The sequence below is a fragment of the Mus musculus genome, chromosome 3 (genome assembly GCF_000001635.26).
Source record: "Mus musculus strain C57BL/6J chromosome 3, GRCm38.p6 C57BL/6J".
Lineage (NCBI taxonomy): Eukaryota > Metazoa > Chordata > Mammalia > Rodentia > Muridae > Mus > Mus musculus.
The window spans coordinates 36,498,117-36,515,514 of NC_000069.6; the positions used below are offsets into that span (position 1 = coordinate 36,498,117).

Sequence of the window (17,398 nt, forward strand, 5' to 3'; positions counted from 1 at the left end):
TAACAGCAAAATATATTAACCTTTTTTGTCTTCTGAAAATATTTATATTTTAAGTCTTGCTGTCTCTTCCCTCTTTTCAAGTCCTCTTTAAGGAACAGAGGTAAGTATATTCTTGGGGCAGGGCAGTGCCTACCTGAAATCCCAAATCCAGAAGTTCAGGGTCTCTTTGACTACGTAGGAACTTAAAGCATCTTGGGCTATGTGAGACCCTGCCTAAGAAGCAAAGAATTCACCTAGATTATTTTTACTGACTGGTTATTTTCTCTCCAGCTGTGCGTGCGTGGCCCTAGCGATTCCAGGCGCTGACTCAGCATGTTCAAGCATCTGCTCCTCTGGTGCATTGCCAGGCTGTAGGCTCAGGCAACTTCTGGACTTAAAAAAACAAAACAAAAAACAAACAAACAAACAAAAAACCTTTCCATTCCAAGTGGAAGTCTAAAACAGCTTGTTAAAAGAGGTGTTTAAAGATAGAAGGAGCCAGGCGGTAGTGGTGCATGCCTTTAATCTCAGCACTCTGGAGGCCGAAGCAGGGAGATCTCTGTGAGTTTGAGGCCAAGCTGGTCTACAGAGTGAGTTCCAGGACATTCAAGGCTACGTAGAGAAACCAAGTCTCAAAAAAACACCAAAAGAAAATAAATGAAAGTAAGGAAAGAAAGGGATTATAGTTCCAACAGGATGACTTGCCACGCCTTCTCTATCGGGACCCTCCAGGAACACCAGATGCGCCATGAAGGTGATTACGTGGGATCTTGTGGCCCATGCTCAGGAGAGATGTGGGTAACACTGCTCTCAAGTACTCCACTGTTATCTACTGGGCCCAAGCAGCCCAGAGAGCCACCCCTGCTGCCAGGGCCAGGGACCTCATATTTGCCACTTTGTGTCTTTTGTGGATTTTTAGTTTCCTTACAGTGCTGAAGATCAAGGCCAGGGTGTAATGTCAGGGGTCTACCAGGCCTGTTTCTCTCCTTAAATACCCTCTTTACATGCTTTCATGCGGCTTCAGGTAACTCTGCATCCTGGTTTCTCCCACACTTGGGCAGCTGCCACTTCTTCTTAGGCTGGCTCTTTTTCTCATGCCCAAATTCTGAGTACCATTCAAAAACCCATAATGTGGAAAAGAGAGCTGAGTTCTCTGACCTTCACATAAGTATAGGCTGTAGTTTGCACATGCAGACACACACACACTAGAATACACACCCTCACATACACACCCTCACACACACACACACATACCACACACATACACGAATACACACACATATTCATACACACACTTGATATTTAAAAAGTATAAATGTTCTAGGGCCATAGCTTATACACAGTGGTACAGTGTTTGCCTAGCATGTGTAAGGCAAAACAAAAGAAACAAACATCTATCACAAGTGACCAGTGTGCAGCATCCTTGTAGTCTACTCAGAATCACAGTCTTATCTTCTCCAGGACCACCCCTTTAAAGGTGCCAGCCCCCACATGCTGTGTAGAATTCACATCAGGACCATAACAGTTCCCTAACTACAGTCTGCAGAACCCTCCAGTCATAACGGTGAACTCTCGACCCCAACGATGTGCCGCGGATATGAAGAAAGGCAGGCACGGAGGAAGTTGTTAAGACATAAGGACTACACTCTATCAGGGGACATTGCGGGATGCTGGAGTCAAGACAAACCAACAACACAACCTGAGCATGCCAGGTAAACACTTCACGTGGATTTGTATTGAAGACTCCAAGATGAAGCTAATTAGGACCTCCCCAGACCTACCAGGGAAGGACACATATGGGGACAAATCTGAAGTGAGATAAAATCTTAAGCATGGACCCCTTTCCCGGGAAAGATACTCCTTGTAAGAAAATAGGGGACATGGGTTTAAAGTGATTGACAAATTTTATCTCACAGGTTGCCCTGTGTACATATTTTGGGGAAGGGGTTGTCTTGACTATTAACTGATGTAGGAAGACCCAGTCCATTGTGGGCGGCACCATTCCCTTGGGCAGTGAATAGTACAACACAGGCAATGGCCAGCCAGTAGCAAGCCAGTTTGTGAGGGCATTCATTTCTCCCTCATCTTGGCTACATATATAATATGACTAGTGGCTTGAGATCTTAACCTCCTCAAAATTATAGAATTGGAAGCCAAATAATTTCCTTTCCATTGGCCTGGTCAGGGTGTTTCATCACGGCAACAGAAATGTAGCTAGTACACAGAGGTATCAATAGCACAGAAACAGACTAAGAAGGCTGGGTAGAGGACAAGGACTTTAGTTATCTCTATACAAGTATAGGCTGTAAGCTAAGTGGATCTGAAACCCTAGCAAAAGGTGAGTAGTGCTTCATCAGAGAAAAGATGTGCCAGGGCAAGATGTAAGAAGCCAGCAATGCCAGGTGACCTGGCCTGAGAAAACGCTAGCTGACAGCCATTGAATAGTCTGTATATGTGACACACAGGCACGTGTGTTCAATATACTTCAAAAGGATTATTGCTGGCCAGGCCTGTAATCCAAACTACTGAGGAGGCTGAAATGAAGAGTCAAAAGTTCAAGGTTATGGGGGCTGGAAGGATGGCCCAGTGGTTAGTAATGCTTGTTGCTCTTCTATAGAACTGGAGTTTGATTCCCAGTACCCATTTTGTGTAGCTCACAATTGCCTGCAACTCCAGTTCCAGGGGATCCAACACCTCTTCGGACCCCCTCGGGTACCTGCACAGATGGGTATGATGGGGGCATCCCTGCAAACTCAGCATTTGGGATGGGGAGGACCAAGAATTTAAGCTCATCTTTAGCTACAGAGAAAGTTCAAGGCTAGCCTGGGTTACATGAAGACCTGTCTCAAAAACTGCTATAGCTCAGGGATTAAACGGCTAGCACGTGTCCCTCACAGAGTCCAATGACACAGAAGCACATCATCTCTGTATTTCATACGGGGGACTGAGGGACTGAGTCCAGGATGTCAGTGCTCTGACGTTTTTAGTGCTGCCTCTCTAACTGGGAGCATCAAGCAGTAAGTAATACATAAGGGGAATCCATGAGCTAGAGCTGAGTCACGGTGAGATCATTTCTGTTGGGGAACAATGAGAAAGAAAATAGAAATTCTTCTGAAATGGGCATCCTGGCCAGACGTCAGGCAGAACAGTGCAGTCCGACTCAAAGGACCAGCAGATACAAGTGTTGTCATGACTAGTAGGCATAGCTGTCGCGAAAGCTGCTATCCACTGTCCTGCTTGTGTTGAAGAAACAGAGGTTGAGAGTGGCAGCCTCTCACTTCTCATAGCTCAAGGATGCAGAGGAACCTTGTTGATGGACATGGGTACCACACACATAGGGCCGGCAAAGGGTCTTGCTTTCAAAGATCAGGCAGTGTGATCAGAGGCAAAGGAGACTGTGTGATTGGATTGAGTGAGGTGTCAATCTACACCAAAATCCAGTATGATAGCTGTCAGCAGGTAGCCACAAAGCGGGGTGAAAACCGGCGAGTCAGGTATGTTTTGTTGGGGTACATGTGATTGATATTCCAGGTGGATTTCTGCAGTTCCTCTTCTTCAGTGGCAGCCTTTCTGAGCCATACTCTGCTGTGCCGTTGGCATGCATGGTGAGTACCCTGACAACCCAGGAAGCCAGATGTGTTGGCAGAGGGAATCTACAGTGAGTCTTGGCACCAGCCACAGCAGGGAGCCTGCATGTCTGTCCCTTCAGCCTGCAGCATCCCCACCAGGCATCCCTGCTCAGCTGCCCCATCAGGACCTCTTCTGTTCGCCGGCCTGACAACCATGGGCTCTCTACTTTTCCACCCCAACGCTCTCACTAGGCTCCACTTTATCTCTTGGCAGCACCATCTCCTTTAAATATATGCAATAACTCACTGATTACACCTAGTGTTTATTTTCTGTCTCCCTGTCTCAAACTAACCCCCACAAAGGTGAGGTGCCCCCCTATTTTGTTCATGCTCACACTCCACAAGCCAGAGCCACACAAAACATTTGACCATTAATTAGCAATTAACCAGCCACTAATTGGTTTTTATATTTTACTATTAATAACACACGCCCAGCTTTTTACCTGGGTGATGAGGATCCAAGCTTAGGTCCTCCAGCTTGCACAGTATGCAGTTTATCTTCAGTCATCTCCCCAGCTCTCCCAATGTCTCATGTTTACCCAAACTGCAGCATGGGGCAAAGACAGTAACCTGTGAAGGGTGTAAAATAATTGAAAGCTTTTATGGAATATTATCAGAAAAAGAACGCAAACATATGACTTAATACTTTTTGGTGAAAGGGATAAAAAAATCATACAGAAGATGTTGTACCTCAAGAGTCCTGGAGAACCAGGTTTTCTTTCTTTTGTTAATAAAGCATCCTTTTATTTTATTTTATTATTATTATTATTTTTTTTTTTTTTAGTTTTTGGTTTTTCAAGACAGGGTTTCTCTGTGTAGCCCTGGCTGGCCTGGAACTCACTCTGTAGACCAGGCTGGCCTCGAACTCAGAAATCCTCCTGCCTCGTGCCCAGCTGGCATGTCATCATTCCTCGCCCAGATGTGCGACTTCACTGGCCTCCACCTGTGAGTCTATCAGTAATGAATTCACTTTTCAATGATTAAGCAGCAAGCTAGTTCTAAAGCTTAAAAAGTCAGAGAACCCTAGAGCTCACAGTTACGTTTATTTGTTTATGGCCTATTTGTATGTGCGGTTTGTGTAGTTATAGCAATGGTAAACATAAAATTTTATGGAAGGACTTCTAGCATAATATATTAGAATATTGTCTTGTCGCTACACGGGCTTCTTATGCTTTACTTTTGTTATTTTTTAAATTCGCAACTTTGAAATTTTTTTGTTTTTAGAGAAATTAATTTGTATGTATGGGTGTTTTCCCTGAATATATGTTTATGCAGTTTGTGTACCTGGTGCCCTAGAAGGCCAGAGAGGACATCAGAGTCCCTGGAATTGGAGTTACAGATGGTTGTAAACCACCATAGGGCTGCTGTGAATTGAGCCTGGGACCGATGGAAGAGCAGCCAGTGTTCTCGGCTGCTGAGCCACCTAATCAACTTGTTACATTTCGCTTTTAAGTAACTACATGCTATCACATTGAGTAACTACTTTGTATTGAATCATCCTGCAGCCACCAGATTGAGTTTGTTGTCAAATATTTACTGAAAGTTTCTATAGTGACTTTTTTTTTTTTTAACAGTAGCACAGATGTTTTGAAAACAATTTTTAGCATCAGACTATTTTCACACATTTTAAAACTGTGGTCAGGCTAATATTCTCACGGGTTTGGTGGATGTAGGGTTGTTTGTTTGTTTGGTTGGTTGTTTGTTTGTTTGAAGTACACAGAGGCCATGTAACACGGAAGTTGCAAAATCTCAGTCCACTTCTGACATGGAAATCTTAGGATAAAAGGACTTCCTGAGATGTCCCTTCAGGTTTCCTATTATTAGAAATAACCTGGACACCTTGTGCACGCCTGACCACGGAACGTGATCCTGCTGTGTCTGTCTGGCCTGCATGATGTTTATGATTTCTGAAGAATATTTGAAGGTACAGAAGATGTCATCAAGCTGGTCAGAGCCCTCCGTTCTCCCACACACACATGCCTGTGTGCATATGTGCTTACATACACCTACACATACACAATTCACAAACAGAAACACATGACACATAGCACAACCATGTAAAAGTACACACACTCAGCTACACAAAAATGCACACATAGATACACAACTATACAAACAACACAGATACGCAACCACATATACACTGGCACTCAATGCATATAAATGCATTTATGTGTGCACACACATGCACACGCACACACACACCCTTATGCCTTTCTACAATCCATTTGACCTGCAAAGGTGTTTAGGCTTGTGTTGCCTCTGTTAATCAAGTGTGAAAACATGGAGAACCACTGAAGTACCTCTGTGGTACATATGCGATGAGTAAATTTAGAAGCTAATGCTGTCCATAGCAACAAACAGTTGACTGTAAAATTACCATACAGGCTCAGATATGTGGATATTTTGAATGTGTAAAAAAATCATATTTTTATTTGTTCTGTTTCAAAAATTATGTCTTTTTATGAGATTGCCTAAGACTAGAAGAAGAAAAACAACAACAACAAAGAACCTGGCAGACTAATTATATTAGACTAATTATATTAGACTAATTATATTAGACTTACAAGGACAATTTCAACTTTTTAAGTACTCCACATCTGTGGTATATGGCTCTGGAATAGAAAAAAGAACAATTCAAATAACGCCCAAACACAAAGCTGAGATGATACATTCAAAAGTTTACAATGGAACATCAAAGAAAGAAACGTTTTAAAGAGAGTCTCATCATATTGCCCAATCTGCTTTCCCAGAAACCCCTTCCTGGCGCTGTCCAGCCCTATAGAATTCCACCTTTGTTTCCTGAGATGATGCCAAAGGAGTCTTTACCCTTGAATTAATGTGTCTTTCAGAGACTTGGGGCACAGAGCAGCCACCAAGCTACCCTTATTATGTTGCCTGTGGCATCTGGAACTCAGGAAGAATAGAGCTATAAAGCAGGTTTAGGATTTTACAAAGTGAGCCTGAGAACTCTTTTCACAGCTTGTTGTGGTTCTATAAAGTGTCTGTTAAAAATACCTACATTTAGCCGGGCGGGGTGGCACACGCCTTCAATCCCAGCACTCGGGAGGCAGAGGCAGGTGGATCTCTGAGTTCGAGGCCAGCCTGGTCTACAAAGTGAGTTCCAGGACAGCCAGGGCTATACAGAGAAACCCTGTATCGAAAAAAAACCAACCAAACAAACAAACAAAAAAACCCTACATTTACTATATAAAAATTAGCATTGATAATGCAATATTTATATAAGTTCATATCTAATTAACATCCATACTGATTATAGGTTCATCTTTTTCTTTCTCTTTTTTTTTTTTTTTTTTTTTTTTTTTTGGTTTTTCAAGACAGAGTTTCCCTGTCTAGCCTTGGCTGCCCTGGAACTCACTTTGTAGACCAGGCTGGCGTGCGCCACCACGCATGGCTCAGGTTCATCTTTTTCAAATATTACACTAATAGTCATTCAGAGGACCTGAGCTCTTCCCCAGGAGCAAAGGCTGGGAAGAGTGGTCTCAATGTTATCATAATCTCTGTGCTAAGAAGGTAGAAGCAGGTAAATCATTGAGTCTCACTAATTAGCCAATCTAATCAATAGCCTAGTCAATAAGGTTCATGTCAGTGAGAGACCCAGTCTCAAAACACAAGTTGGACAGCAATTGAGGAACAACATCCCAGGTTGACCTTCAACCTCCACGTGTCTATGTAAACACGCACGCACACATACACACACACACACACACACACATATATATGCGTGAGCACACACATGCACACACATGCACACACACAGTTACACACACTCTCTCTCACATACACACACACACACACACACAGGCTTCACCTGCCCGTTCACACTGCTTTCCCAGCATTTTAGGCAGTGACTGAAACAATGCAGGCGCTCAATAACTGTGACTGAGGGAGAGTCAAACACCCAAAGCAGAGTTGGGAGGCGATCTGAGAGAAACACTGGATTTTGATGACACTCGAATCTATCTATGGTTTTACTTTGAAGTCTAGAATCAGACAACATTTCATTCTGTAAAAACAGAATCATGTTCCAGCGAGCTGAATAGACTGGTTCTATGAACAGAAAAGAACTCGAGGGAAACAGAAACAAACAAACAAAACAAAAGGACATTGGCTGTTTCAAAATTACCCTGCTTGTAATGCAGAGACGGGACAGGACGAGAGCATCTGGGTATTTCACACTGTTTCTTTTGTGCAAGGATTAAGACAAGGAGAGAGAGAGCATCTGTACTGTTCTGATTTAAATTGGCCTGCTAGGGAGGCATGGCTGCTGTCTTGCTAAGTCAGATGAGTGGCTCTTTTCAGCTTGGTGGTCTGCAACCGGAGCCAGTCTCTCTATTCTCTTTGACTAAGTCCCTGGCATCTGTGCAGGTCTTTAGTTCAAAATGATGCCTGTCCTCTACTTATGTTCCCTCCTAGTTAGAGGCAAACTGCTTGGTAGGATAAGAATGCCAGCGAGGGGTGGAGTACCTTTGGTGGGCCCACGCCAAGGTGTGTCTCTGAGAAATTATGCCACACAACAGATCTGGTGTAGGAGGTTTATTGGGGGAGGGGAGAGTGAAAGACATCTCAGGACATGAAGGAGAGAGAGAGGCAAACAAGCAGACATGCAGACATACAGACAGGGAAACAGGAAGATAGGGAACAAAGAAAGAACAAGGGGGGAGAAGAGAGAGAGAGAGAGACAGGGGAAGACGAGGATCTGTCCTCGTGGAGAGACATCTGGGGTGGCTAAGGTCCTTATATCTGCAGCACCTAGCTGGCACACCTGGCCTTGTCAGGTGGTGACTGACATAAGCAGCTGTTTGTTAATACAGCTTCTAGACTTTGACCTTGGATAACGGATGTAGTCTCTGCCTTGAGTGAGTGTCTTAGTCAGGCTTTCTATTCCTGCACAAAACGTCATGACCAAGAAGCAAGCTGGGGAGGAAAGGGTTTATTCAGCTTACACTTCCACATGGCTGTTCATCACCAAGGAAGTCAGCACAGGAACTCACACAGGGCAGGAACCTGGAGGCAGGAGTAGATGCAGAAGCCATGGAGGGATGCTGCTTACTGGCTTGCTTCCCCTGGCTTGCTCAGCTTGCTTTCTTATAGAACCCAAGACTACCAACCCAGGGATGGCACCACCCACAATGGGCCCTTTCACCTTGATCACTAATTGAGAAAATGCCTTACAGCTGGATCTCATGGAGGTATTTTCTCAACGGAGGCTCCTTTCTCTGTGATAACACCAACTGTGTCAAGTTGACACACAAAACCAGCCAGTACAGTGAGTTTCCTCCCAGTAGTAGTGGCGTCACAGGTGGGTGTGAGCTCTAAGAAGTGTGGCTACCCTGGATTACAGGGAAGCACCACTATATCCAGTAGGACTCTGTGCCTTAACTAAATCAACTTCAGGGTCTTTCCTTGAGCAGGTCAAAAAAAAAAAAAAAAAAAAAAGGTTTCCCTTTGTCTGCTGCCCCAGTTTGAGTTTGAACTTCTCATTTGCAACCCAGTCCTAACTAGGAAGCAGGTCTCAGCCTACAGTGGCTGGCCAGATCAAGAATCTAAGGGCTTAAATATCTAATAGGTTCAAAACATGGCCACCCTTTCTGTTATGCAAGAGAAATGTAAACAAAGCTGAGCATGGAGGTGCATGCCTGAAATCCCAGCCCTGGAGGGGGTAGAGGGTATGTGGAGGTAGGGGATCCGGAGTTCAAGGTCATTCTTCACCTGTACCTTAAATTTGAAGCCAACCTGGGCTACAGCAAATGAGAGCCAGAGCCAGAACAAATTACTAGGTAGCGATCTGAAGTATGAAGAGATACAGATCTGCTTTTAAAAAAATGTATTTAATTTTATTTTATGTGCATTCTTGTTTCGTCTGTATCCATGCCTATGTGAGGGTGTCAGATTCTCTGAAACCAGAATTACAGACAGTCCTGAGCTGCCCTGTGGGTACTGGGATTTGAACCCAGGTCCTCTGGAAGAACCTCCAGTGCTCTTAGACACTAAGCCATCTCTCCACTAAGCCCCTGACTTACTTTTTGATGACATAATTGGTTTCAAAAATGACTCTGGAATAAATGAGCGTCCGCATTCAAAGCTGGAGAAAAGGGGAGAAATAATCGGGATCTGTGCTTCGTAATTTTCATAAAATTTAACTCAAAATGGATTACAGACCCAGACAACAACAACAACAAAAATACAAATAAGACAGAGATGAGGAGACAAGATAGAACATACAGGAGAGGAAGAGGAGCCAGAACCACGCAGTCCTGGGAACCATAACTCAAAGACGATTTTATTAGAAGAGAAATCTCCTACAGTCGGGAACCTGTTGTAGTGGCTATTCCTGGTTGTCAGCTTGACTATATCTGGAATAACTACAATCCAGAAGTGAAAGGCTCACCTGTGATCCTGATGTTTTTTCATTTATTTATTTTCCTTTTATTGGATATTTTCTTTATTTACATTTCAAATGTTTTCCCCTTTCCAGGTCTCCCCTTCGGAAACCCCCTGTACTGGCTAATTTTGTGTCAACTTGACACAGCTGGGGTTATCACAGAGAAAGGAGCTTCAGTTGAGGAAATGCCTCCATGAGATCCAACTGTAAGGCATTTTCTCAATTAGTGATCAAGGGGGAAAGGCCCCTTGTGGGTGGGACCATCTCTGGACTGGTAGTCTTGGGTTCTATAAGAGAGCAGGCTGAGCAAGCCAGGTGAGGCAAGCCAGTAAAGAACATCCCTCCATGGCCTCTGCATCAGCTCCTGCTTCCTGACCTGCTTGAGTTCCAGTCCTGGCTTCCGTGGTGATGAACAGCAGTATGGAAGTGTAAGCCGAATAAACCCTTTCCTCCCCAACTTGTTTCTTGGTCATGATGTTTGTGCAGGAATAGAAACCCTGACTAAGACAAATTGGTACCAGAAGTGGGGTATTCCTGTGACAACCTGACCATGTTTTGGGGAGGACTGTGGAAGGACTTTGGAACTTTGGGCTTGAAGATCCACCCGTTGTTAAAAGCTCTGTCAGATGTTGTGTAGGAGCTTGGAAGATAATGTTGAGAACACTGCAGAAGATGGAGGTCTGGTTTGTGAAATTTCAGAGGGAAAATTAAAGACTCTTTTCAGGGCCATTGCTGTTTTGATTGTGAAGATTCTGTAGTTCTGGTTAGCTGGGGCTGAAGAATCAGCTGTGATTAACAAGATACCAGAACTACTAAAGCAAAAACTTTGCATTACTGGGACTATTGATGCTGGTTAGCTGGAGTTAAGAAATTAGCAGTGATTAAGAAGAGACCAGCATCATTGAGGTGACATCTTCTGGGAAGTGTTTTCTGAGAGCACAGTGGCTGTGTTCCAGATATAGCCAAAGTTGTACCTTGTGCTGTGGCTGGACTTGGTAATGTATAAGGGTCACCCAGGTGGTACTGGTTTTGAAGGCATGAAGGAGTTGAGCAGAGCAGCTGAGGCTTGGCACTGTGAGAGGCCATGGAAGGCCATTGGTGAAAGTCCAGCCTCAGTTGCAATTGATGGCCCAGGACTGAAGGGGTCATGCAGTGTTTTGGAGATGCCAGTACCATGAGATGACCACCAAGAGCAGCAGCAGCAGTGGAGTACAGGCATCTGGAGCCTAGAGGATGACGCGTGTGCTACAAAGGGCATGGCTGGAGAAGTGACCCAAGCCCTTGGAGGAGCCCAGAAGATTGTAAGTTGGATCCCAGACATTGGACGGTTGGAGATTGACTTTTGCTTTTGATTGTGGCTGTGCCCTGATATTTTCCCTCTCGAAGGAAGAAACTGTTTTAGTGGAGCCCACAGTTAAGAGACTTTTAATTGTAAAAAGACTTTGGATTTTAAAAGAGATGGCTATTTTAAAGAAATTGAAATTTTAAGAATATGTAAAGACTGTGGGACTTTTAAAGTTATTTAAATCTTGGGGATGAATAAGAATGTAAGGGTTGAGGCTTACTAGTGATTTGTTTGTGTGTCAAGTTGACAAGGGGTCAATTGTACTGGCTAATTTTGTGTCAACTTGACACAGCTGGGGTTATCACAGAGAAAGGAGCTTCAGTTGAGGAAATGCCTCCATGAGATCCAACTGTAAGGCATTTTCTCAATTAGTGATCAAGGGGGAAAGGCCCCTTGTGGGTGGGACCATCTCTGGACTGGTAGTCTTGGGTTCTATAAGAGAGCAGGCTGAGCAAGCCAGGTGAGGCAAGCCAGTAAAGAACATCCCTCCATGGCCTCTGCATCAGCTCCTGCTTCCTGACCTGCTTGAGTTCCAGTCCTGGCTTCCGTGGTGATGAACAGCAGTATGGAAGTGTAAGCCGAATAAACCCTTTCCTCCCCAACTTGTTTCTTGGTCATGATGTTTGTGCAGGAATAGAAACCCTGACTAAGACACCCCCTATCCCATCCCCCCTCTCCCTGCCTCTATGAGGGTGCTCCCCACCCACCCATCCACTCCCGCCTTCCCGCCCTGGCATTCCTAGGGAATCGGCCCAAGGGCCCAAGGGCCACTACTCCCACTGATGTCCAACAAGCTCAGCCACATTATGCAGCTGGAGCCATGGGTCCCTCCATGTGTACTCTTTAGTTGGTAGTCCAGTCCCCCGGCACTCTGGGGGGTCTAGCCGGTTGACAAGGTTGCTCCGCCGCCCCCCCCCCCATGGGGCTGCAAACCCCCTCAGCTCCTTCAGTCCCTTCTCCAACTCCTCCATCGAGAACTCCTCCGTGCTCAGTCCAAATGGTTGGTTTCAGGCATCTGCCTCTGTATTTGTCTGACTCAGGCAAAGCCTCTCAGGAGTTAGCCGTAACAGGCTCCCTTCAGCAAGCACTTCCCTGCATCCCTGCATCCACAAATCGGCAACTGTGATCCTGATCTTGAGGCTGGGAGATACAAGTTTCTGACCTGGATCTTGGTATGGAGATCTTGAGGCATAGTGGCTATGAATCCCAGGAGACTAAGGCAAGGAGATTTCTGAGTTGGAGGTCATCTGGGACAAAGCAAGTCCCAGATCCAGGCTTGGTGGAACACACCTTTAATCTGGGCCACACTTTCTACTTAAGGACATTGGAAGAAGGAAGACGCTCACTTCTTTGCCTGCTTGCCTTGTGGGACTGAGCTACTGCTAGATCCTTGGACTTCTATTCACAGCTGCTACTGACCATTGTTGGGGAGTTGGACTGTAAGTCACCAACAACTTCTGTGACTCTAGAGAACCCTAACTAATACACCTGTAAATCTCTCCAGCTGCCTTCCTCCTTCCATCTCAGGAAGAGAATGAAGGAGACAGTAAGAAGCCATGTAATGGCTGGTATGGAGATCAGACACTCAGAGGAGAAGCAACCACGTGCTGGGGAGGGGGTTTAGAAAAGGAGTCAGAGCCCAGGGTAGCAGAAAAACATCCTTAGTTCTGGACAACGTCTAAAACAGAAAAAAGGAAGGAAGGGAGGGAAGGAGGGAGGGAGGGAGGGAGGGAGGGAGGGAGGGAGGGAGGGAGGGAGGGAGGAAGGAAGGAAGGAAGGAAGGAAGGAAGGAAGGAAGGAAGGAAGGAAGAGTTAAAAAATAAAAATAAAGTCCTCTAAGGACTTTACCCTACGAGAAAATGGTTTAGGCAACAATTCCCAGATGCAACACCAAAATCCACAAGAGGAAAAGTGTGGTAAACTGTATTCCATCATAAATAGATACTTCATCAATAGACACTGTAGAGAGAATAAAAAAGACAAGTGTGGGACGGTAAAGCAGGAATACTCACAAGCCACCACTGTGAAAACTAAGGTTCTAACATACAAAGAAGTCACATTTTACAATAAGAAAATGGTCAAGTTTAAAGTGGGCAAAGGTCTAAAGATAAATTGGAGCAAGGACGATAAGGAGATGTCATGTGAGCATGTGGGAGGACGCTCAGCACCCTGTGTTGCCAGGGAACTGCAGATTACAACAATGATACACTCTGCACACCTGCTTAACTCTCAAAAATAGAAGCACTGGGGGCTGGTGAGGTGGCTCATTGGTCCAAGGCGCTTGTCACCAAGTCTGAGGACCTGAGTTCGATCTCCACAACCCATGTGGTGGAAGGAGAGAACTGACTCCTACATGTTGTGCTTTGGCTTCCACACGTGTGCGGTGGCATGCACCCCTCCACCTTTCCTGCACAATAAATCAATAAATATGAGAATACAGACAGAGATTCCAGTGATGGTGGATGCTCAAGAGGCTCCCCAGCAGGGTAACTGGGACTCATGTTGGGAAGGCCAGACAGTCGTTTTACAAAACAGTCTTGCGCCATCGTGTTTACCCATCCTGTATGGAAAAGCTCACAGAAGGTTTGTTCATAATTGCAAAACTTGAAGCAAGATGTCCTTTGGTGAGTGAATGAAAAAACATTGTATTGCCAGACACTGAAATATCCATCAGAGGTCAAAAGAAATGAACCCTTGGCCATTCAGGAGAAGGAAGAAGCTTAAGTGCACCTTGCTGAATGAAAGAAGTCATCTGAGAAAGGCTGCAGCCCTGCCTGATCATGACTGCATGGCTCTCTGAGGGGAGAAGCTGGAGACAGTAAATGGATTTGTGGTTGCCTGGGGCTTACAGGAGAGAGGAAGAGATAAAAGAGATGGAACACTGATCTTAAGGCAGCGAAACCTCTTTATGATGTAGTAATGGCAATACATGTCACATCAGCTTGTTAAAACAGAGCTAGAGCACAGAGTAAATCTTAATGTAAGCTGTGCAGGCACCAGTTAACATTGAGGTAACAAGGCCAGCAGACCAATGGTCGTCCAGCAATGAGTTCCAGTGTATCTGCCCACAGAGGTTTAAAACTTACATCCATGGGTTGGAGGGATGGCTCAGTGGTTAAGAGCACTGACAGCTCTTCAGGGGTCATGATTTCAAATCCCAGCAACCACATAGTGGCTCACAACCATCCATAATGATGCCCTCTTCTGGTGTGTCTGAAGACAGCTACAGTGTACTTAGATATAATAATAAATAAATCTTTAAATAAAAAAGATTTATTTATTTACTTATTTATTATATAAGTACACTGTGTCTGTCTTCAGACATACCAGAAGAAGGCATCAGACCTAATTACAGATGGTTGTGAGCCACCATGTGGTTGCTGGGATTTGAACTCAGGACCTTCAGAAGAGCAGTCAGTGCTCTTAACTGCTGAACCATCTCTCCAGCTCCAAATAAACTTTTTAAAAAAATCTTACATCCACACAAAATATGACATACGACTACAGGATCTTAAGAGTAATAGAGGAGACTGTGTCACTCGAGGAAGGGGTATATTTTAAAACTATTTTGTACTTAATTTTTTCAGTAATCCTAAAATTGTTCTCTCAAGCTGTGGGAACTGTTTAAAGAATAAATTAAGCCAGGTCATGGTGGCACGTGCCTTTAATCCCGGCACTCTGAAGGCTGAGGCAGGTGGATCTCTTTGAGTTCAAGGACAGCATGGTCCAATGAGTGAGTTTCAGAACAGTCAAGGCTACACAGAGAAACCCTGTCTCAAAAAACTGGATAGATAGATAGATAGATAGATAGATAGATAGATAGATAGATAGATAGATAGATAGATAAAATTTTAAACTGAGAGAAAATTTGCTTCCTTTACTTTTAGAATTTTTTTAATTGTATTACAAAGTTTTATGGAACACATGTACCCAGAAGTGCCAAAAACCTAGACAACTCCAGGTAAGAAAGCATTAGTTGAGCAAAAGGGTCTTTTCCCTGGGATACTACAAAATTGTTAGAAAGAGGCAGTCACATGTGTTCAGTATAAGGAAGCCCCATGAGAAAAGAACTTGTCTTTTTTGCTTATGAATCAAGCCTAAGAAACTAGAATTATGTCTAGGTCTTCAGTAAATATTGATTAATAAATGAATATGAAATAGATGATGCATTTTAAAACAAAGTACAAAATTTGTATATAGTTTGTCATTTGGTTACATTTTACATTTAGTTACATTATAATTCCATTTTAAAATGTAAATATGTGCATTAATATTAGACATATATTTCATATCTAAAAGGATACATAAAAATCTGGTGGTCATGCAGGGTATGGTGGCTCAAACCTATAATTCCAGCACTCAGGAAGCTAAGGCAGGGTCCTGAAGCAGGAGGATTACTTTGAGTATAGGCTGACTGAGACCATATCTTAAACAAACTGCCACCGCTACCACCACCAGAATCTGGTAGCTATGATGAAGAAATTTAATGGGAGCTAGGGAAAGGAGAAAGATTTAATCTTATTGTGTTCCTATGTATGAGTAAAATTCTCCGATAAAGACAAAGCGTCATTGAAGACTAATGAAGAACTGAAAAACGCTGAGACAGAGAAGGGAAGCTGATGAAAGAACACAGAGAAATTATCAATGCTCAAACTAGAAACGTATTTAACGCCAAGGACAACCAAGCCTCCCTCGGCAGATCATGCTGATAGACAAAAAGATCCCCAAAATGCAGAGTTTGTGTGGGTATCGAGATGGACACTCTTGCTCTGTTCATGGAAACATAAAAACATATATTCTCTTCCTGGACACCATTCAATTCCCAACCACTTTTATAGACAGTAAGTTCAGAAACTACCTGTATCTTCAACCCATCCTGCCCCACGTCAGCAAATGAAGACGAGACCATACAAAGATTTGGAGCAGTGTAGATGACGTGGACATAGGGAACTGTACTCATCATAGACTGGGTAAAGAAAGTTTATGTGTAGGCTTATGTGCAACGAAAACCAACTCAGAGCTTCATCCCTGAGCTCTGACTTCAGGGACACTGCTTGTCCCACCTGTACCAACAGTAAAGGGTATGGTTCTTGTTTGCCATGACAGACAGGACTGAGAAACACCCCAGATCAGGACTCAGATTTAAATGAAGGAATCCTAGTCTCCATTGGAGTTTTCTTACTGATTTTAATTCAAAGTACTCAAGCTTCCTAGTGTGCACTCTCAGCCTTTGACTAGAAGCTCGTGTTAGTAATTCTATTCATACTATTTATGGTAAATGATAAGACTTACTGTGTGACTAAGACATTGGCATTTGGAGGGGTCCATGGAACAGACGAGATCCAGAAAGAGACCCATTATTATTCACACATTGGGGGTCGATGAAAGAGGCACAGTGACACAGTGGGGATGTAAAGTGTGTCCAACAAATGAGGGGGAAGGAGAGAGGGTGGAGGGAAAAGGAAGAGTGAAGGAATGAGAAAAGCTTTCTTTAGGAAAGCTGGCATGTTTCTACAAAAAGGGAAAATTATTCTTTACTCCATACCATGTACAAACCTCAATTCAAGATGAGAAATAGATTAGTAAAAGTTAAAACTATACTTCTAGTATGGAAGAAGGCAGAGCAGAATCCCGTTTGGTAGCCAGGGTGAGGGCAGAGTAGGCAAATGTCACCTAAAGAGGACACAGAAAGCAATGAACAAAACATGGATAAATTAAAAACTTCAAAATTAATAATACACCTTTTAAAAAATCTTTGCAATTAAATCCATAGATTAACCACAGGTGGGAGACTATGCGTCTGTGAAAGGAATATGTCTGCGGCGGTCTAATAATTTCTAAAACTCAATACAAACTGGGAGCCTGGAGACAACTACTGTTATTCAAGCTTTGACCATAACAGAAGACTCATTTAATATTTTTTTAAATAAAGTATTCATTGGCGTATAAATATGTCCATTAAAATGAAAATCCACCAGCTGGGCGTGGTGGATCACACCTTTAATCCCAGCACTCAGGAGGCAGAGGCAGGCGGATGTC

General features: G+C 43.8%; 1 long non-coding RNA gene across 1 annotated transcript; it reads right to left on the minus strand.

The window, feature by feature from the left end:
- Nucleotides 1-1,687: 1,687 nt before the first annotated feature.
- Gm11548 (predicted gene 11548) lies at nt 1,688-8,693 on the minus strand. The gene is made up of 4 exons (NR_040590.1): nt 8,576-8,693; nt 6,176-6,223; nt 4,052-4,178; nt 1,688-3,593 (listed from the first exon to the last, which is right to left on the minus strand). It is a non-coding gene; the product is annotated as a predicted gene 11548 (long non-coding RNA).
- Between the last annotated feature and the right edge of the window lie 8,705 nt (nt 8,694-17,398).